The sequence below is a fragment of the Syngnathoides biaculeatus genome, chromosome 22 (assembly GCF_019802595.1).
Source record: "Syngnathoides biaculeatus isolate LvHL_M chromosome 22, ASM1980259v1, whole genome shotgun sequence".
Lineage (NCBI taxonomy): Eukaryota > Metazoa > Chordata > Actinopteri > Syngnathiformes > Syngnathidae > Syngnathoides > Syngnathoides biaculeatus.
In genome coordinates, this window is record NC_084661.1 from 3,017,141 (window position 1) to 3,039,279 (window position 22,139).

The following is a 22,139-nucleotide window of genomic DNA, read 5'->3' on the forward strand; positions in this document are numbered from 1 at the left end:
GCAAATATGACGTTTGACTGGCCCCATAATATTGCTATCATCTGATCTTTTAGCCACTTTGTAATCAGTTTGGCAAAATGTTGTGGGTGATTGTCCATTTGGAAGACCCGTTTATCCCCAACCTTTAACTTCCTGGCTGGTATCTCAAACATTGCTTCAGTATTTTCACATAAGATTCTTTCCTCATGATGGCATTCATTTTTTGAAGTGCACCAGTCCCCTATATAACAAAACAGCCCCACAAACACCCAGTATTTGACTGGCGAGATGGTGTTCTCAGACCTGCAAGTGTCCCCTTTTTTTTTTTTTAAATGGTTCTTATTATGACTTAACAGTTTAACTTTAATTTTTCAGACCAGAGGACATGTCTCCAACAATTAAGGTAGTGGTACAGATGCCTGACTTTAGTGTGGGATCGATTCCTGCTCAGTGATAGTGTCGATACCTACCCTGTGACTGACTGGTGACCAGTTCAGGGTGAAGTCTGCCTTTTGCCTGAAGCTAGCTGAGATGGGCTCCAGCTCTCCTCTGACCCTTGTGAGGAAAAGCAGCTTGGATAATGGATGGATGGATGTGAACAGTTCTCAGTGAAATGCTTTTCTTTTTGGACTTTGTTATTTTAGTTTACTACGCTTATGTGATACTGCATTTTTGGTTACCTTCAGGAGCTTGTGTTTTCCTGTTCGTGCCACTTACCTTTACATTATTAGTTTCAACACCACCGCGCTGATTGGGAGGTGCACACCTGCGCCTCATTTTGGCTGATTGGCTCTGGTGTATATAGGACCATGGGGACGACTGGTCCGGCGTCCGATTGTTCCAACTCATGCCCCGTTCCTGCACTCCCGCGTCTCTGATCGTCAACCTGTGTGTACCGACCTCCGCCTGTTCTCTGACCGACCCTGTAAGCCTGACTCCTTTGATACTCCTGCCTTCTCTGATCGATCTCCCGTGTACCGACTCCTGCGTGTGAAACAGCTCTCTACGCCCGACGTCCTGACTGCCGCTGCTGCACCAGACTGCCTGCCCGATCCCCGACCTTGGAACAATAGACGTTTTTCCTGAATTACCTCTGCGTCTCCCGACTCCTGCATTTTGGGTCCTACCTCCGTAACGATGGGTCGTGACATGACTAGATGAATTGTGAGGTGTTTCGGTCTCCAAGGTAAGAAGACAATGCAGAAACAAGCCTGTGGCAGTCACTCTCATGACAAAATTGGGTAATTGCTTATATGATACATCTCCCCACAATTCAGCTATAAATGTTGATTTGCTAAATCTGTGGGAATTTTTACTGGAATTGGAATGGAGTAAATAAGCAAGTTCCCTCTTTTGTAGGACTAAGAATGTCCCCACTGACTCCTGTTCCTTCTTCCATCATCATCCGGAGCGCCAATCTGTGATTGGTACACACTCATTCATTCTATCAAATCAAACTGTATTCGTCATAGAAGGCTGCCCTGATTTTGGTTGTCGTCTCCCTTCTTGAAGCCACTCATGGCATTTGTGAAGCTGTAGCATTACATCTTCCAAATAAGAAGTTATACTGTGTTAGAGCCTTTCCCGTCTCATCACAGCGCATATAGATAATGACCCAAACATGTTGAAGCAAGTGAAGACTCGATTTCAACCCAAAAGAGCATGCTTTTCACTTACCAAATACAAAATCAAGGGAAAATATCAAACAAACTGCAAGTTTGTAAATATGTGGCAAAGCATTGCAAAGAAGACAAACAATTTGGTGATACCTGTTGGCTCCAAACTATGGATTGCAAAGGATTCAGTCACACTTTAATCACATCTTGTTTCATTTTATCATTACTACATCTTGACCTAACTGTATGAATAAACTTTCCCAAAGTTGGTGACATTGTTTGAACAAGCAGGATTTACACATTTGCACCACATTGTACGGCGAGCTTGATGGAACAATGGCAGTTGTCTTGGTCCCGACTGGGAAAATCCTCTGTTACTGCCGTCAGAGTCAGCAGGGATTACAGGGTGCACATTTTCTGACCGGCTATTGCCCTCAAACAGTCTCTGCCAAGTTCAAAAATTCAGCGCAAACCTGAACTCATGTCAGTGAGCCTTGAAACGAGCTGAGGAGGCCAGCACACTATTCTCCGTATATAACAGTGGTTGAGACTGAGTTCAAGGTCAGGGCAATATGAAAGAGCTGATAAAGAGGTCCTCAAGGAGGCAGCAAAAAAAAAAAAAAAAAAAAACCCAAACAAAAAAACAATGTGCACACTGCAGTAGTGGAATAAATGAGTAATCAGCTAAGACACGTGCAAAGTGACTAACACATTTGTCAATGCTGTTTGAGGCAAAGCACCTCGCTTGTAGGACAATCCATAATTTCTCCGGTCACATTTAAAACACATCCCATTTTAATATCATCATTTTTTTTAATGCCTTCTCGTAGGGAGTCACTGATGGTGTAGTGGTACACACGCCTGCCTTTGGTGCGGTCAACAAAAGATCGATTCCTGCTCAGTGATGGTGTTGATATCTGCCCTGTGACTTGCTGGCTGGGATAGGGTCCAGCTTTCTTGTAACCCTTGTGAGGATAAGTGGCTTGGATCATGACATGACATTCTCATAGAAATGATTGAAAATGGAAAAAAAAAAGCTTTCCACAATGGTGGCATAACATGTTTTTGTTAAACTGGATTGGCATATTAAGATATTGAACAACATTTGAGGGGATTCTCCTAAAATAATTCCCACAGAATTAAGGAAAAACTGAATAAGAGGACTCCCCAAGTTTCATGGAGAAAATCGGCATGGTGGAAAAGCTGTAGAGCGTTGGCATCACTGTTCTGAGGATTGGGTCTCTAGTGGACAATAGCACTTTGTCATGAAATATTATACTGGGAGTTCTCAGATTAAAACAGTCTCGACTTAAAACGTTTCGACTTTACAGCTCCTGTGCCTTGTCCCCCATTTTGGCCCCAGCATCATAGTGTTTCTGCTTAGCTCATGAATATTTCTTATGTGTGTTTGTGCGCTGGGAGTTTATTTGCCCTTTTCGCCCACCTTTTTACACATCGTGTCCCAAAAGAAGAAAGCTGTTTTTTTTTTTTTAAAGCAATGCTGGTCCAGCTGAAAGAAAAGCAAAGACCATGGAAACGAAGCTTAACATTATAAAAAAAAAATGGAGAAAGGATTAATACCGACGGACATGACGGACATAGCGACTTGGGCTTCAGTCGGACGACTGTGGCGATTATTATTAAGGACAAAGCCCGTATTTTAGCGCATATGAAGGGTTTCGCCCCGATGAGGGACCCAGTGATAACCAAGCAACTTTTTTTGTGAAGAAGAAAAAAAAGAAAGCAAAATTCTTCGATCGTTGCTGAGATGGAAAGATTACTTATGTTATGGATTGATGATCAGAATCAACGTAAGCTTAATGTCAGCCTAATGTTCATTTAGGGAAAAGGTACGGTGTATTTTCCTAACTTTGCAAGAGCAGAAAGGCAAGGATCCTGAGGAGGAATTAACCGCTAGCAACGGCTACCTGCACTGCGGGGTGGAAAATTTGGCGGAAGGTGTCTGGTGTTCTATGTGACAGAAGAGTCTCTGCTTGGATGAAGGGCAAAGTCTATAAAACAGTGGTGAGGCCGGCCATGATGTACAGACCAAAGACGATGGCTCTAAAGAGACAACAGGAAGCAGCGCTGGAAGTGGCAGAAATGAAGAGGTTCTTGCTCGGAGTGAGCAGGTTGGATAGGATTAGAAATGAGCTCATTACAGGAACAGCCAAAGTTGGATGTTTTGGAGCAGGTTCGAGATACCAGACTTCGATGTTTTGGACATGTCCAGAGGCGAGAGTGAGTATATTGGTAGAAGGGTGTTGAGGATGGAGCTGCCAGGGAAAAGACCAAGAGGGAGATCAAAGAAAAGCTTGATGGATATGGTGAGGGAGGACAAGAAGACTGTGGGTGTTAATGAGGAAGATGCACGAGATAGGCTGAGATGGAAAAAGATGACACGCTGTGGCGAACCCTATCAGGACAAGCTGAAAGGAAAAGAAGAAGAAGACAGGTGTTCAAATACTTGTTTGCAGCTGTATTACACAAATAAATAATACATTGTTAAAAAATCATACATTGTGATTTTTGGATTTTTTTTATCTTATCTCTTATCTCTCTCACAGTGGCCATGTACTCACAATGAAAATTTCAGCCTTCCATGATTTCCAAGTGGGAGAACTTGCAATATAGCAGGTTGTTCAAATACTTATTTTCTTCACTGTATATATATATATCCATTTTCTTTTCCCCTTATCCCACAGATAAGATCACAAGGGTCGCGGGGAGTGCTGGAGCCGATCCCAGCTGTCGACGGGCAGGAGGAGGGGTACACCCTGAACTGGTTGCCAGGCAATTGCAGGATACATCGAGACAAACAGTCACACTTAAAATCACACCTAAGGACAATATAGAGTGTCCAATTAATGCTGCATGTTTTTCAATGTGAGAGGAAACCAGAGTGCCCGGAGAAAACCCACGCAGGCATGGGCGGAACATGCAAACTCCACACAGGCGAATCCAGGATTGAACCTGGGACCTCAGAACTGTGAGGCCAACCCTTTCCACCTGTTCCAAAATGCCTCCCACTCTTGATTTAATTAAAAAATAAATATATAAAGTGTTCTGGGCAACAGAAAATAATTCCCAATCATCTGCCTCTGTTGATGTTTCAGATTAGGAACCAATTAGGTTATTTTCTTGTCTGACTAAAGATTAGAATACTTGTCTGAGCAGGTGATAAGGTCATAAGGGTCATGTCATGTCAATGACACCTTTACAAGGTATCCTTGACTTGATTGTGCCTTGGCACCGTCAACAATCTGAAAGACAATAAAGCGGAAAAGACACAGACAACAATTGCTGCTGTTAGCATCTCCTCAACGTCATTTACATCCAAATGCCACATCTCGCCTCATAAACACTGATGAGTCAGCATAGATGCTCTGATGTCTTCACGCAGGCATCTCGGCTGCACTCAAAAGCACATGCCATAATGGTCATCCAAAAGTTGATCATTATTATTATTTTCCTGTCCAACTTGTTTCCTTTATTGTGTAACAGGGTATGTATACACAGACAAGTCACGTACTTCCTGTATATTATCTGATGGTGTGCTGCGAGGCCACAGAGAGGACAGAGGATCTAACAGGTCTATGTTACATTTCAACGCTTTGATGCTGGGCAAAGAAAAGAAAAGGCCTTTGTCTTAGAGCTGACCCTAATTTAACTGTCCATCAGTGAGTGAAAAGAATAAAATCTACACACACTTGCAGGTTTATGGCCATTCACTTAGTTTTCAAATCAGTTTAAATGCATTACAGTATAAGATATAGCTGTGCGATATAACTGACCTGCCATTGACTTACGACCATTAAATGTTCCCACCTCTCACCCAAAGTCAGCTGGGAAAGCCTCCAGCTCATTCGTGACCCTAATGAGACCAAGCGGAAAATTATGGATGACTTGGCATGAATATATACAATATTGTGTATAGGATCATGATCTATAAACATCTCTTATATGATATAAACCTCTATCTTTTACATCTGAGGGTTCAAAATCCTGATGCCGGCAGGTGCATTTGAAGCATTGCTAATCAATGTGTTGTGCAATTCACAGTAGCTCACAGGGCTAATTAGAGTTGTCACAAATTGGTTGGGCCAGGTCAGCCATCGTTGTCTGGGGCACCTGTTTCGGATGGTCGGGCTTACGTATGGCTTGAGTATTCTCAAAAACAGTCTTGCACTACTTTCTTCTTTGTCTATTATCTACTGTACATCTCTGATATAAACTCCTTCCACATGATGCTCCTACTGTTTGGAATAAGAAACCGCAGTTGAGTAATCCAGTGCCTCCCAAACTGCACTTCATGCATTCCTAAAAAAGTAGTTATACTATCAGATAGTTTGAATGGGATTTATTTGGCTGTTTTAGTTTTATTAATCCCTTATTCATATTTCATATAATTGTGCTCTCGCTCTCTCTCTCGGTTATCTGATTAGGATGCTTCTTGGACGCCTCTCGGTGTGATGTTCCAGGGATATCCTGCTGGTAGGGTGGCCTTGGGATTAGTGGAAAGACTACTGTATCCCCCTGGCTCGTTTGGGATGCTGCCAAAAGACCTCAACAAAGCGGGTGTGGAGAGGGAAATCTGGACTTCCATGCTTGGATTGCTACCACCACATGGGACCCCCAAAAAGCTGATGACCATGGATGGATGGATGAATGGATGGATGAGAGAACATGAGTAACTGACTATTAAAAAAAACAGACTTGGGCAATGAGTATTGGGTGCTAAATTTCATGCTGTTGTTAAATACTGATGGATTTTTGCCTCTGATAGCACCTTGGATGACGAAAAATTTATGGGTCAACCATTCTGCATCAGTACCTTATACATAGAGAGCAAGCCGGCAAAAAGGCAGGAGGTAAACAGTTGAGGGGCCTAGTGTATAAGGAGCTAATGAACCTAAGATTGAATGCAAAGTATTGGGAGAAAACAAAGAGTGGACGTGAAAGAATGCCAATGCCTGGAATGTATTTAGAGGTTATGGTCCACAAAGACTTGTTACTCAGTGTGGGAGGGCAGGGTGGGGACATGCTCTGTTAAGATGGAACAAGTCTGGTGTAAGTTTACAGTTCAGAAAAGGTGACATACTGCAACTGAATGTCAATTCATAAAATTATTAATCTTTTACTGGTAACACCTGTCCTTTACTTGTATCAAAGATTCCCCATTAAAAATAGAGTTAGGGAAGGTGATGAATGTCATAGTTTGGATTGCCAATGCTCAGACCGATTAATATAGTCGCACTGCCCGGCAAGCAGATCTTTAAATGGTCTCTAATGGAATTGTCTTGCTAGGATTGAGCCGTTTGACCCATTATGGCCACTCTAGGTCTTGTTTAAGTTCAGCAATGCAGAAGTGAGCGAAAAATGAGGTGTCGGTTTTTGCAAAACAACATATTTGTGGTATCATGCATCACTCTGCCCATTTTAATACACATGTAAAACAAATGTCAGCCCGAGAAGTAATATCCAAATCTGTGGCTCAGACTGTGGAGACTTCAACTGCTGGCAAAATATTTTTTCTTCCTTTCAACGCTGCCAAAATTTTGCACCTGATGGGTCCACCTCCTCAAAATATGCAAGGGTGGAGGAAGGGAATCCCAAGCACAAGCATTCAGCGGAGGCACATTCTGGTTACAGGTGTGACCTGGCTCAGTCACAATTTCACATTCACACATCTACAAGTACACACGCACACATGCAGATACACGCAGACAGATCGCATATGCTTGCAAAACCACTCACCCACTTATAAAAATTTCCATTTGTGTAAGCACATTTTTCATCCGTCGACTTAGTGGAGTCCCATGATTAATCATAGTTACGAGTCCACGTCAATGTCAGGTCTCAGGTCTTGTATAAATGTGGAAGTGTATTTGACAGAAAGAGGACAGCAGAAAGAATTTGTCTTTTTTCAGAATCCAGTATATCTGGTAAATCCAACACACCAAAGGTACTTTCCTGTCTGGGACATGGGGGGTGTGCCATATGTCACCATACAACTCAATCAAAATCAATCAATCAAAAGCCTTTAATGTCATTATATGACTGTGCATACAACAAGGTGAGTGCTACTCCAAAAGGTGCTTGAGACAATATAAATAAAATGGGATAGAAAACATTTTAAATGTGAGATAAAGTGAGTCATATAAAACATTTACAATAAAGACACAGTTATTGCTAAAAGAACAAAAAAAAAGTGTATTTTTCAGCCTTATTCCCCAAAGTCGCCAGCACGGTGGAGCAGCTGTTGTGCGTCTGCCTCACTGTTTTGAGGACCGGGGTTTGAATCCCAGCCCCACATGTGTGGAGTTTTCATGTTCTCCCCATGCCTACTTGAGTTTTCTTGGGGCACTCTGGTTTTCTCCTACATCCCCAAAACATTAATTGATTGGAGAGTCTAAATTACCCCTAGATATGATTGTGAGTGCGACTGTTGTTTGTCTCCTTGTACCCTGCGATTGGCTGGAGACCAGTTCAAGGTGTACCGCGCCTATTGCCCAATGACACCTGGGATGGGCTGCAGCACTCCTGCAACCCACGTAAGGATAAGCGGCTCAGAAAATGGATGGATGGATTCCCCATGTCCAGACATTGGTAGATTATGACTCATATGTACGCCATTATTGCTCAGAGATGTAAAAAAAAAAAAAAAAAAAAAAAAGCAAACAAAAGAAACTTATAAATAGACCAATCAATTGCTTGGAATTTTTAATGACTTGAAACCTGAAAACATTCCAGCCTTTACGGTATGTGCTATATCCTGGAAGATACGTTGGATCATGTGATCATGGGTCGCAATCTCTACTCCAGACCAGTAACTTTAAATTGTTCTTAAGAAGTACTACAGATGTCTATCTCCAGGCCACACTACAGTTGTGCTCCTTCATTGTCATTTTTATTGTTCTACATACAGTAAATGCAAATCAAATAAACAAATGCCAGGCTGTGTTGAATACCTTGAATAAAAAAAAAAAAGGGCTTTAAGGCTGGTTTTAAAAAGGGTTATATTTAACAAACGCTAACCCTAACCCTCTTTCCATAGTTTAGGACCACTGACATCCATCTATCCATTTTCTTTGGTGCTTATCCTCACAAGGGTCATGGGGAGTGCTGGAGCCTATCCCAGCTGTCAACGGGCAGGAGGCTGGGTACACCCTGAACTGGTTGCCAGCCAATCGCAGGGCACATTGAGGCAAACAGCCACACTCACAATTACACATCGGGACAATTTAGAGTGCCCAAATAATGTTGCATGTTTTTGGAATGTGGGAGGAAACTGGAGTGCCTGGAGAAAACCCATGCAGGCACGGGGAGAACATGCAAACTCCACACAGCTGGGTCCGGGATGGAACCCGGGACCTCAGAACTGTGAGGCCAATGCTTTACCAGCTATTCCATTGTGCCGCCTCCACTGACATCAAAACAAAAAAAAATAACATACACCCTCCCAGCTTCTATTTAGACTTCGGTAACTCCAGGAAAAATTGGTCACTGAGTGTAAGGATGGAGCACCTCAGAGAGGTAAAGTAGGGCAAGATCATTTCTGCTGTGTGCAAAAATGCTTCACCTTTGCCAGGTGCCTGGGGTGAAAAAAGCTGGACTTTAACTTCCCTACCAATTTGATGATTAAATTTAAACTCATTGTCCTTGATATTCACATGAGCTAACCTGTATGTTTTCTAGAGGAATGTCCACAGATCAGCACCAAGCATTCAATTTGTGTGGAAGAGTGATTACCAATATCAGCAAAAGGCAGACGGTGTCACAGTTGTTCTGCTCTCTCCATCTTTTCAGTCACTTGGCCTACATATGAACTTGGCTCATCTTACGCTTTTTGACTTCTGAGACGATGGTGCACACGTGTTGTGTTATTGGCTGCGATAACAAGTACAGCAAAGAAGGGAACAGACGGTTTTTCCGATTTCTGAAAATAATTACACACCAATGACCCCAAACAGAAGAAATGCCGAGCAAACGGCAAGCGAAGTGGCTCAGTAATATCTCGCGTGCATATCTCACTCGTCCCACAGTTTCAAGTCGTGTGTGCAGCGATGACTTCATAAGTGGTAAGTTTAAGCCTTGTATTGCACTTTGACCATATCCTCCTACCACTATTTTTACATGTATGTGTTGTTTGCTGTGTTTTATATTACAAGACTAACGGTGTCTGATAGGTCTACATGTACATGTACATCCAACTCGGCCGCCGATCGAAATCGGCCGCCAGTGACAGGCTTTTCATCTACAGTTTAGGATACAAACGTATGAATGTGTGTTGTGCGTTTGCTGTCTGTTTACTGTCTGTAAACGTCAAATTATTTTTAAGAAGGAAATATACCGTACATATATTAAAAACAACACGAGCATGCATCTAGCACCTACCACCTACCAGGGCATCATTCACGCTAGCCCTAATCCAACAGTAGCGGCTTTCTATATGCTGACATTTGAGTAAGGCAAATGTGAACAAATAGAAAGCCGCTACTGTTGTTTTAATAGGGCTAGTATTACTATTTGGGCTACATTCAGACATTCACGCTATAATTTGTTCGTACTTAGTAATTTACACCTTGTACATTTTAATTATTGTCACATTACTGAATGCTCCTTCAAATAAATTTAAAAGATGGTGTAATATTTATTTGTCATAGATCTTTTTCCCTAATCGGTCCGATTTGTCGGCCCTGAAAAGGCCATAATGACTAAGCAGAAACAACAACAGCAACAGTGAGTTACACACTCTGTCCCGGGTGATTACAAGTTACTTACTCGGGCAACAATTAAAACCTTTTCTTCAGACAACGTTTTGCAGAGGACACTTTGAATCCACCCGCTTACAAAGAAATTGTAAGCCTCCAAGGACTTGTAGGCCTTCATCTGTTGGATAGTGAGGCTGTTGGTTGTAAGCACCAAGTAGTTCACAATGTCTGGGTATTCCACTCTCGGCCAACATTTTTCAGTCGCAAAATCAGCCTTCGATAGACTATATGGGTCCAGATCCTCACATAAACTGATTTTCTGCCTGTAGTAGGGTTTCAGATCAGCCGACAGATCCTCAAAAACTTGGAAAACGCCATAGAAAGTGCAGATACAATGAACGCGATGCTGGTATGTAGACAAACTTTAAGAACTGTTTACAACCTCCCAAAATGGCCGACACACAAAAAATTCTTACACACAATGCATTTGCTCTGAAGTTGTGCAGGTGACCTATACTGGTTACAAATCAAGACATTGCAAGCTGCAGGTCAGTGCAAATACAGATGCAGAGGATTGCACCAAGAAAAGCATCTGTCTAAAACCTTGCCAAAAAGATATGAGCATTCATCTAAAGAATACCATTCCGGATCGGTCGTGGCCCAGATTAACTGTGTCTGCCCACAGCACTGTTAATCTGCAGGTTGTTGGTAGAAATTCAGGTACTGTGGCTTGAAGACAAAGGAGAGGTGGAAAGCGGGTTCTTTGGCAGAAAGAGAAAAGAAAAGTACAGAGCCTACAAATGAGTTCTGGGACTTTGAATGTTGGGACTATGACAGGAAAAACTTGGGGTTTGGTTGATATTATGAATAAGGGAAAGGCATATTGTGCATTCAGGCAGGTGGAAGTGCAGTCAGGCTAGAGGTTAAGGAGCAGGGTTTAAATTATTTTACCATGGAGTAGATGGGAAAAGAAATTGAGTTGGGGTTATTTTAAAAAAAACGATCTGACTAAGAATGTCTTGGAGGTGAAACAAGTATCAGATGGCGTTATATGGCTGAAACCTGAAATTGAGGGTGTTGTGTATCATGTGATTAGCGGCTATCCCCCACAGGTATGATGTGACCTACAGTTGAAAGAGAAATTCTGGAAGGAACTAGATGAAGTAGTTGTGAGCAGCCCAGACAGACAGGAGTTGTGAATGGTGCAGATTGTAATGGACATGTTGTTGAAGGAAACAAGGATGATGACGAAGTGATGGGTACGTATGGCATCCAGAAAAGGAACTATGAGGGACAGATGGTGGTGGACTGGTGGAAAAAGGATGGAAATGGCAGTAGTGAACACTTTTCTCCAGACGAGACAGGAATGTAGGGTCCCCCAACCCTTCCATCCATTTTAGCCTATTCCAGCTGTCATTGGGCAGGAAGCAGGGTACACCCTGATCTGGTTGCCAACCATTTGCAGGGCACATGGAGACAGACAACAAGTCACACTCAAAATTACACCGAAGGGTACATTAGCGTCTCCAATTAATGTGTGTTTTTGGGATGTGGGAGGAAATTGGAGTGCTGAGAGAAAAGCCACACAGGCACAAGAGAACATGCAAAATCCACAAAGGCGGTGCCGGGATTTGGACCCTGGTCCTCAGAACTGTGAGATCAACGCTGTAACCAGTTGTTCCACTGACCCATGGGAGGATAAGCATCTCAGATAATGTATGAATTGATGGAGAATACTGGTAGCATGGTCGTCAGCATTTTACATCCATCCATCCATACATTTTATGAGCCGCTTATCCTCACGAGAGTTACGGGTGTGATGGAGCCTATCCTAGCTGTCACCGGGCAGGTGGCAAGGTACACCCTGGACTGGTTGCCAGCCAATTGCAGGGGACATGGAGATAGACATAGGTCACACCTACGGCCAATTTACAGTCTTCAACTAATGCATGTTTTGGGGATGTGGGAGGAAACTGCAGAGCTAGCAGAAATCCCACGTAGGCATGGGGCCCCGACTGTGTGGCGTTTGCATGTTCTCCCCATGCCTGCCCTGCCTTTTCTGCTCGCTCTCCGATTTCCTCCCACATCCCAAAAACATGCATTAATTGTCTGTCTCCATGAGCCCTCCAATTTGCTGGTAATTAGTTCAGGGTGTATATGACAGTAGGGATAGGCTCCAGCACACATGCGACCCCCGTGAGGATAAATGGCTCAGAAAATGGATGGATGGATGGACATACTGCCAAGAAAAAAAACTCAATTTTTTTCAAAAAAACAAAAACAAACCTTCTAAAGTAGCCCAGCCAATCATATGACTTCAATCCAATTGAAAATCTATGGTAAGAATTGAAACTCACGATCCATAAAATACAGCCAATGAACCTTCAAGATTCGGTGACTGCTTACGTAGAGGTGTGGCCCAAAATCACACCAGAGCAATGCATACGACTAGTTTCTCCATACAGGCATCTTGAAATTGCCATTGCTAACAAAGGCTTTTGCATAAAGTATTAAATAAATACCAGTTGCTATGTTGAACACTTTTTCTTTCCCTATCTTTTTATACTTCCGTTTCTTCATGTATTCAATACTTTTATCTGGTGTAATTTTGCATTATTATACATAACTTGTGCGACACGGTGGTGCAACTGGCTAGAGATTTGAACTCACAGTTCTGAAGACTGGGGTTCAAATTCCAGCCCTGGTTGTGTGGAGTTTGCATGTTCTCCCGGTGCGTGCATGGGTTTACTCCGGGCACTCCGGTTTCCTCCCACATCCCAAAAAGCATGAAACATTAATTGGAGACTCTAAATTGCCCTGAGGCGTGATTGTGAGTGCGGCTGTTGTCTGTCTCCATATGCCCTGCGATTGGCTTGCAACCACTTCAGGGCTGCCCGATGATAGCTGGGATAGGCTCCAGCACTCCCACAACCCTTGTGAGGATAAGCGGCTCAGAAAATGGATGGATATGCAGAACTTAATTTCTGCTTTACCTTAGCTTGCCTCGGAACTTCTTTCATGGTTGTATCCAATTTACAATGAAGCACCTGAGAACACAAATCTAAGATCAGATGTTGGATAGCGAGGATGTCTACCACTATATAAAGGGGGCTGTTGATATGAATGCCGTCAAATGTCAAAATATTTTCACACAAGTATGGAAAAGTAATGCATACAACATGATAACTGAAAATAAATTAAAGCCAAGACGATGAAAATGTTGGACGGCTGTGCACCATATGGCTTTTTTTTTAAACTTTACTTTATCACAGCCTGGCTGTTAAAACTTCAATATCAATAACAGAGGAATACATACGCTTTACACTTTACTCTATATGTCCCAATGGAGCCATTGTCCTCCCTGGCTTTGAACTTCACCAGGCGGACCACATGACGGAGTTGTTGGGGAAAACAAAAGGGGGTGGGATATGCTTCTATACCAATGAAAAATGGGTCACGGACGTCCCGCAACACATCTGACACTGCGGTCCACTTTTATAGTTGCTTTTCTTCTCACAGCGTGAGTTTGCCTGTGCCATCCTTGTTTCTGTCTATATTCCACCTCACACTAGCATGAACGCAGCACTGCTATTGCTTGCCAAACAAGTAAACGAAATTTAGAAAAAACACCCAAAATCACCCCTTTTTTTCTTGGGGACTTTAACAAGGCTAAACTCAACCACAAACTCCCTGAATACACACAATACAGAGACTGTCCAATCAGGGAAAATAACACTTTTGACACAGTATAAAACACCTATTGTGGCTTGCGCTTGCCGAGGCTCCTTTGACCACTGCTTAATTGAGTTAATAGCTACATATAGGCAAGTACTTAAATGTGCAAAGCCTTTGGTGAAATCAGTGAAAAAATGGACCAACAGGGCAAAAAATAAAACTTCAAACTGCTTTGACTGCACAAACTGGAGTGTCTTTGAAACTCCAGCTTTCAGTCTGGATGAATATCTGGATGCTTTGACATCATATATCTGTTTCTGTGAGGAAGTGTGTGAACAAAAAAAAAATTCACACATTCAATAATAACATGTCAACATTTACTGCAAACTTAAGCAACTTCGTCGGGCTAGAGAGGTCGCATGTCACAGTGGGGATTGTATACGTGTCAACCCCAAAGCCTATATGATCTAACCAAAATCTCGTTTTGCCCTAACAAAACTATGATTGATCTTATCACAAACATCAATGCAATTTTCTTCAATTCTTCAAAAAATCACAAAAAAGCTTTCCTGGTTTCTTTAAGTCATGATTTTAACCAAATTCAACATTGTCATGAAATCATATCATCTGGAAAACAGTTTGCCAGCAACATTTCCACTTACGCTGTATTATAATTTGCAGTGGCTGATTTTGCCATTTCTGTCATCTCTTGGTTGGAGTGACCTTATAACATTTTTTTTTTTTTAAACAAAGTTCATTTTCACTTGAAGACACTTTGTCAGTGTGTCCATTCCCAAAGTCTTTCTCTATCCAGTGTTAATCTTTTATACAAGTGAATATGCTCGTTTGCATTCAGTATTGCTGTGCGGTAAGCATAACATAGGAATGAACAGTTTTTCCTAACAAAGGAAACCCAGTTATGCCAAGTGCAGTTTTCACTCCTGATTTCACACACAGAGTTGCTATATGGCAGATACAGCCCACAATGAAAATGTTCGAATTCTGAACTTTTAATCTGGACAAAACAGAATCTCTGTACCCAATCATATTGTTCCAGTTATCCCTTGTAAACTCAACACAATTTTTCTTAAGTGTCCTGCTTGCCTGACTGCCAAAAGAAATTCAATTAATTTGCAGCATTTAAATTCAATACTTTTTAGACAGGGCCCAACGGTCTGTGCGAGGAAAGATTTTATACGATGTGACGATACGATACACAAACACACACACAAAAAAAGTCCAATACCAATTTTTAAAAAATTTAGTTGAACACAAAATATAAAATGTATATATTATAATTCATAAAAACATTTTCTTCATTTCATTATTGTATCATTACGGCCCAAAAAAATCTCATGTGTTTAACTTGCTATTACCTGTACATTTAATTAGACAAACCAAAAGTAGCAACAACTTCCTCTCGCTCTCAATTTTTATCTATTTTTTTCTTTCCTATATTCTGCATAGTTTTGGTTGTTTTTACATGTTTCCAGAGTTGTTTTGGTCATATCTATAAATTTGCGACTACCATAACAAAGTATACCTATCAGCCAGAGGAGGGAGTGTTTGTTATTGATTCATTTATTCATATCACATGCCGCCTATCTTCACACCTTGCGAGTGTGCTGGAGCCTGTCCCAGCAATTTCTGGGGAAAAGGCAGGATACACCTTGAACTGGTCGCCAGCCAATCGCAGGGCACAAAAGTAGAAACAAACACAAAAAAAATATTGCCACTCACAATTTCGATTCTTCAATTAATCTACCGTGCATGTTATTGGGATGTAGGAGGAAATTGGAAAACCCAGAGAAAACCCACGGAGACACATTGAGAACATGCATAGTCCACCAAGCAAGGCAGGATTTAAATCCAAGTCCTCAGAACTGTGAGGCCGATGTGCTAATGAGGTGACCACCATGCTGCCTTTCTATTTGTTATCATCTGTCTATCCATCCATTTTCTTTCCCACTTATCCTGACGAGGGTCGCGGGAAGTCCTGGAGCCTATCCCAGCTGTCAACAGGCAGGAGGCGTGGTACACCCTGAACTGGTTGCTAGCCAATCGCAGGGCACATTGAGACAAACACAGTCACAATCACACCAAGGGACAATTTAGATTGTCTAATTAATGTTGCATGTTTTTTTTTTTTTTTGGGGGGGGGGGATGTGGGAGGAAACCGGAGTGCCGGGACAAAACCTACACAGGCACGGGGAGACCATGCAAACTCCACACAGGCGGGGCCAGGATCGAACCTGGGTCCTCAGAACTGTGAGGCCAACGCTTTACCAGCTGATTCACCGTGCCGCCTATTATCATTATATATTAACGTTATATAAAAGGAAATTGCTTTACGTTTGAATCTGTTGTCTATGTTTTGCATGTTAGAAAATTAGTCAAGTAATTGCAAATAAATACAGTATGGGTGTTACTATTGATTATTTTAAAAACTAATTCTCCTATCAATTATAGATCAGATAATTTAACAAATAAAGGCCCCTTCAATATTCTAAAAATAAAATGTTTACTTCTACCATGCATTTTATTCGCATTTATGAGGGATAAACTTCGAACCTTAAATTGCATGTTGGTACTGAGTACATGACATAGCTCACTAGCAATGACAATTTTTAGATCAAAATGCACTACTTATCTCCTCACTCATACTGAATATGTTATGGAGCTCGTGCACATACGTCATAAAATCATGTGACTTTTGTTTACCTCGCCATATTGCCCGTCCAGCTAAGCATTGCTCAATGCTAAGTCGGTTGGAGACAACACAGAAATATGTCTTGAAGCACGACTTGCAGAGTCTTGTCCGATACCGTCAGACGTTTGGAAGGTCAAAATACATGACGATACAAGCGAGAGTGTGTGAGAGAGAAAAAGAGCAAGAGTGAGGGTTGGTACTGTTCATAGTTCACCTTGCGCCTCTTCTTTTATTTGTTATTTTTTTCATTCTCATTTCAGGTTGATAGAATTATTTTTATTATTTTTTTCTAAATGCGGGTAAAAATAATATTAACTCAATTTATGGCACCCCCTTGAGGTTGCTGTGTCCTTAGCACTTGCTCACCCTGCCTGCTTATTGACATAATTAAAAAGGCCAAAATGTTGTTGGGTCAAGATTAAGTGGTGCTACTGAGCTAACATGTCATTTTGAACTCCATGTGCTTTACGCAACTACTAAGTAGGTTCAATATTTAGTCTGCAGAGTGTGTCCCCTTGAAGTTCAATTGTGGGCTGAATCTTTTTTCATTCTTTTTTAACTACCTAGCTCTGCAAATTGCATGTGGTCACTGCTAGCAGAGTTCAAAGGTTTGGGACTGTTCACTCAGACTTAGTGATGGTAAAATAATTACATTCTTGTGTCCAAAATATTGTAGTGTACATTATTTATGGTGCATCTCTCCTACTGATTTTCAAATTTTACCCGGAATGCAGTACTGTACTATTTTGTGCGATTGCATATTACCAAATTTAATGAAAAACTGTAAAGTACTCATATATGTTTCCCATAATGCATTGTTTTTAGTGTTATAACAGAAAGCACAGTGGCACAGTGACACAGCTGGAACGCTTTAGCCTCACAGTTCTGAGGATCAATCCCAGCCCTCCATGTGTGGAATTTGCATGTTCTCCCTGCGCCTGCATTGGTTTCCTCCGGGAACTTTGGTTTCCTTGCACATCACAAAAACATGCAACATTAATTGGACACTCTAAATTGCCCCTAGGTGTGATTGTGACTGCGTTGTCTGTCTCTATGTGCCTTGTGATTGGCTGGCAACCAGTACCCTGTCTCCTGCCCGTTGACAGTTGGGATAGGCTCCAGCACTCCCGTGACCCTTGTGAAGATAAGCGGCTAAGAAAATGGATGACTAGAAAGCAGTATTTTATTGTTAAAATTTGTTTGTGTATGTGTGTGTGTGTTTGTTGTTGTTGTTTTTTTTGACAGGAATAATATTAGGTCATGGTAGAAAGCCCAGATGGGTCAACTGTTGCCATTACAGTTTGCCTTCATTCCCACAAATTTATTGTGTGTGAAAATCCCAAATGTTAATTACTTATTTTGTTTGTGTCAAATGCTTCTGTTATGTTGCAAATTTGTGTCCTGAAGTCACATCAGTCTGTGCTAGCATGTTATTTTGGTTATTACGCTAGCATTATGTAAGTGTGATGTGTTTGTATATTGTAACATAACTGCTCAATATAGTGATATATGTAATTTGTGTGCACAATTGTGCCCAGTACATTATATATATGAAAAAATATTGAAACAGCTCAAGTGGAAAAGGACTACAATTTAAGGCACTTATTTGCAACACTCATCTTTGTTTTTCTGAGAGTCATTTTACACTCCGGTCCTGAACAACGACAGCGTCATTTTCAGTATTATACATGAAAGCTGTCGCACATGTCGCAAAATGAGCAAAACCAAAATGAAGGTCACGTTTAATCATTACTGTCTACAAAAAGATGCCAAAATAAACATCTATGTTCTCAAATCTTGAATCTAGATGCCGTTGACAACAACATCTATTTAGGCCAACTTGTTACAATGGATGGAAATAGAAGCACTGAAGTTGAATGCTGTGTAACGCTTCCCTAGCAGGCTAGTGGAAGGCTTCTTGTTATTCAAGAGCAATCCTTGCATTGCTTGAAAAGAAAAAATTTAGGTCAATGTACTTAACAAAGCCGCACGGTGGATCAGCTGGTAAAGCATTGGCCTCAGAGTTCTGAGGTCCCAGGTTCAATCCCTGACCCGCCTGTGTAGAGTTTGCATGTTCTCCCCGTGACTGCCTGGGTTTTTTCCGGGCACTCCGGTTTCCTCCCACATCCCAAAAACATACAACATTAATTGAACTCTCTAAATTGCCCCTAGGTGTGATTGTGAGTGTGGTTTTCTGTCTCCATGTGCCCTGCGATTGGCAGGCAACCAGTTCAGGGTGTACCCCGCCTCCTGCCTGTTGACAGCAGGGATAGGCTCCAGCACTCCCTGCGACCCTCGTTAGGATAAGTGGCAAAAGAAAATGGATGGATGTACTTTACCAGTCCTCAATTGTGGTAGTGAAACTTGGACAACAGGAGTTGTACAAAGATTACATGAACCCAAAGGAACATGGAATGGCAAATGTTGAAAATAAGCACTCGCGACAGGATGCAGTTGGATAAAACAGCAGACGTGACTTACCAACGTCAATCAAAAAATAAAAAGCTGTGAATGGAAATGGGCCGGCCACGTTACCCGAACAGCTGACAAAAGGTAGACCACAGAAACTATGAATTGGGCACAATACCACAGGGCCCGGATTGGCCACGGCGAAGACCTAAAAGTCAATGCATTGATAAAATTATTAAACACAATAGCAATCAATTACAAACTGTCATTTTGGTCGGAAATGTGAAGAAGAGGTCTTCATCCAACCGTGAATAATGATGATATAAATGTATAGCGCGGTATCACATGAAGGTTCATATTACAGGTGGAGCAAAGAGGCGAAAGTAGGAGAACCGAAAAGCCCAATTTTTTTCTTGCTCTTCTGCATGACTGGCAGCGTCTTCTCAATAGGCTTTCGTAGTTTCTGTCTGTTTGCCCACGGTTTTTTGTTAAAAGAGCTTCAAATCATATATTACCGTGCACATCTCTCTGCGTTTATCCATTGTGTACATTCATATACTCCATCTCCAAAACAGTATTATTGGTGCAGCAAAAACACTGTATATGCTCACAATAACCAAAATCTCCATTGAGAAATTCCATTATACGCTCTCATATTTTTTTTATTCATAACATCAGAAATTGAATACTTCCCTGTTTGTTTGTCAGATTTATCTTTCATTTATCTCCATCCGTATGGTGTGGACCCATTTCATTATTTCATTTTTGGGACTACTGTTATGTATTGCCGAAGGGATATGTTGTAATGGAGAGTCGGACTCATTATAGAAAAACAAGTACACCACGAAAGATTGCTGCTGTTGCAATCTACTTGAATAATTCGCCAGCTCCTCTCTTCATGGGGGAGCAGTGACGTTTAGGTCACGAAGGGCCAGCTAGTGGGGCTTCCCCAATGGCGGCCCACTAGCAACTGATGCTGGACTGTGGGTTAGTGTTTACAGGGACTATCCCGTAACCTGAGGAGGGACTGGGGTCACTGAGTTGTTTCTGCATCCCTCTCAACACAGCCTTTTGGTCATGTGGTCCAGTCGGCTAATTATAGTATTTTTTGTGATTTACCCACATGGTCACATGGGTGTGTTTATACTCTCAATGAGGAAGTGGAGTGTTGCACTGTTGTTGTAACAGCACGGCTAAGTGGTGTGACAAAAACCAAATTTTAAACTCACCGGCTCATTATTTTATACTGACATCAGAATACGACAACGTCAAGTAATTGTGCAAAGTCAGTCACGAATATTGTTACAGGCCTTTAGTTAGCTAGTTAGTTAGTTAGTCAGTTAGTTAGCCAGCTAGCTAAAAATATGACTTACTGCAGTCAGTTAAAAATATAATTTACTGCGGCCGCACGGTGGACCAACGGATTAGAGCGTTGGCCTCACAGTTCTGAGGACTGGGGTTCTAATCCTGGCCCCGCCTGTGCGTCTGCATGTTCTCCCCGTTTGTAAGTATGTTTTCACCGGGCAGTCAGGTTTCCTCCCACATCCCAAAAACATGCACTAATTGGAGACTCTAAATTGCCCCGAGGTGTGATTGTGAGTGCAGCTGTTGTCTGTCTCTGTGTGCCCTGCAATTGGGTGGCAAACAGTTCAGGGTGTATCCCACCTCCTGCCCGAAGATAGCTGGGATAGGTTCCACCACTCCCGCGACCCTCGTGAGGATAAGCGGCTAAGAAAATGGATGACTATAACTTATGTACATGCCTGGACTTTAAAGAAACATCTGCAGGAGACTTATTTACTATATATGTTCTATCCATACATTTTCTTCCAGTTATTGGAGGTCAGGTTTTGCGGCAGCAGTTTAAGCAGGGAAGCCCAGACTTCCCTCTTCCCAGCCACTTCTTCCAGCTTTTCTCTGTGATTCTGAGGCCCTCTCAGGCCAGCCAGGAGACATGTTGTAGTCTCCCCAACATGTCCTGTGTCAACCCTGGGCTCTCCTCCCGGTAGGACATGCCCAGAACACACAGGTGTACAGGCGGCAGATGTGAAGCCACCATGTCTGAGTCCTCTCAATGCAGAGGAGCAGAAGCTCAACTCTGAGCTCCTTCTGTATGAACAAGTATCTCACCCTACCTCCTGCGGAGGAAAAACATTGCAGCTACTTGTATCCACAATTTAGAAAAATATGTCATGTTTGAGAATATGTTACAATGACACATAACCAAAGCATTTAGAAGGAGGATGTCTTATGACAAAAAAATGTCTGACTTTTGTTACCTTTTTACAAATGTAATTGAGATTCTATAGGAATTGATTTAATTATACATTTTTGTCAATCATTTAATGGATTACATTTACTGTACATACATTTTGTAGTTAAATTACAGATTGTTACATGTGATTAGTTACTTGCTAACAGTTCATGTATATGAAGAATTAATTCAGTTCTTCACAGAAATGCAAGTGAATATGGAGAGTTTACGCTTCCTCTGCTCATAAAGCACAGTACTGACACAATATATGGTCATATGGCACCCATGATCATTAAGGAAGTTGAAAACAATAGACGCCACTAGACACTATAAATTCAGCCTAATTACACTTCACTGGAGGCTGTCTCTCTCAGACACGCTTGCACACATAAAATAGCTGGTGAAAAGAACAGCAATACTACAAAATAGTGGTGCTGTGATGCGTACTTTATGTGAACAGTAAGTCCTGCAAAATGCATTACAGAATCTTGCTTTAAGTAATGAATAATTTCTCAATCTGTTTATATCTGTTATCCTTACGTGGACCAACTCATCTATCCACACATCAATCCATGACATGAGTGGGAGCACAGGGCACAAAGTGTGTGAGCTATTGTAAGATGGTGTGAAGAATCTACCCAATTAATCAGACTTGTCAGCGTGAGCATGAACTATTGGCCTTTAATGACCAATAAATACAGGTTAGCAGGACAGAGGTTGATCACAGGTCTCTTTGTGGTTGTGTGGTAGAGCATGTAGTTTACTGGCCTCTTTAATAAGAT

General features: G+C 41.8%; 1 long non-coding RNA gene across 1 annotated transcript; it reads left to right on the plus strand.

Annotated features, from left to right (window-relative positions):
- Positions 1 to 820: 820 nt before the first annotated feature.
- On the plus strand, positions 821 to 1,556 carry LOC133495374 (uncharacterized). Its single transcript, XR_009793551.1, has 3 exons — positions 821 to 904; positions 979 to 1,165; positions 1,339 to 1,556. It is a non-coding gene; the product is annotated as an uncharacterized LOC133495374 (long non-coding RNA).
- Positions 1,557 to 22,139: the final 20,583 nt, after the last annotated feature.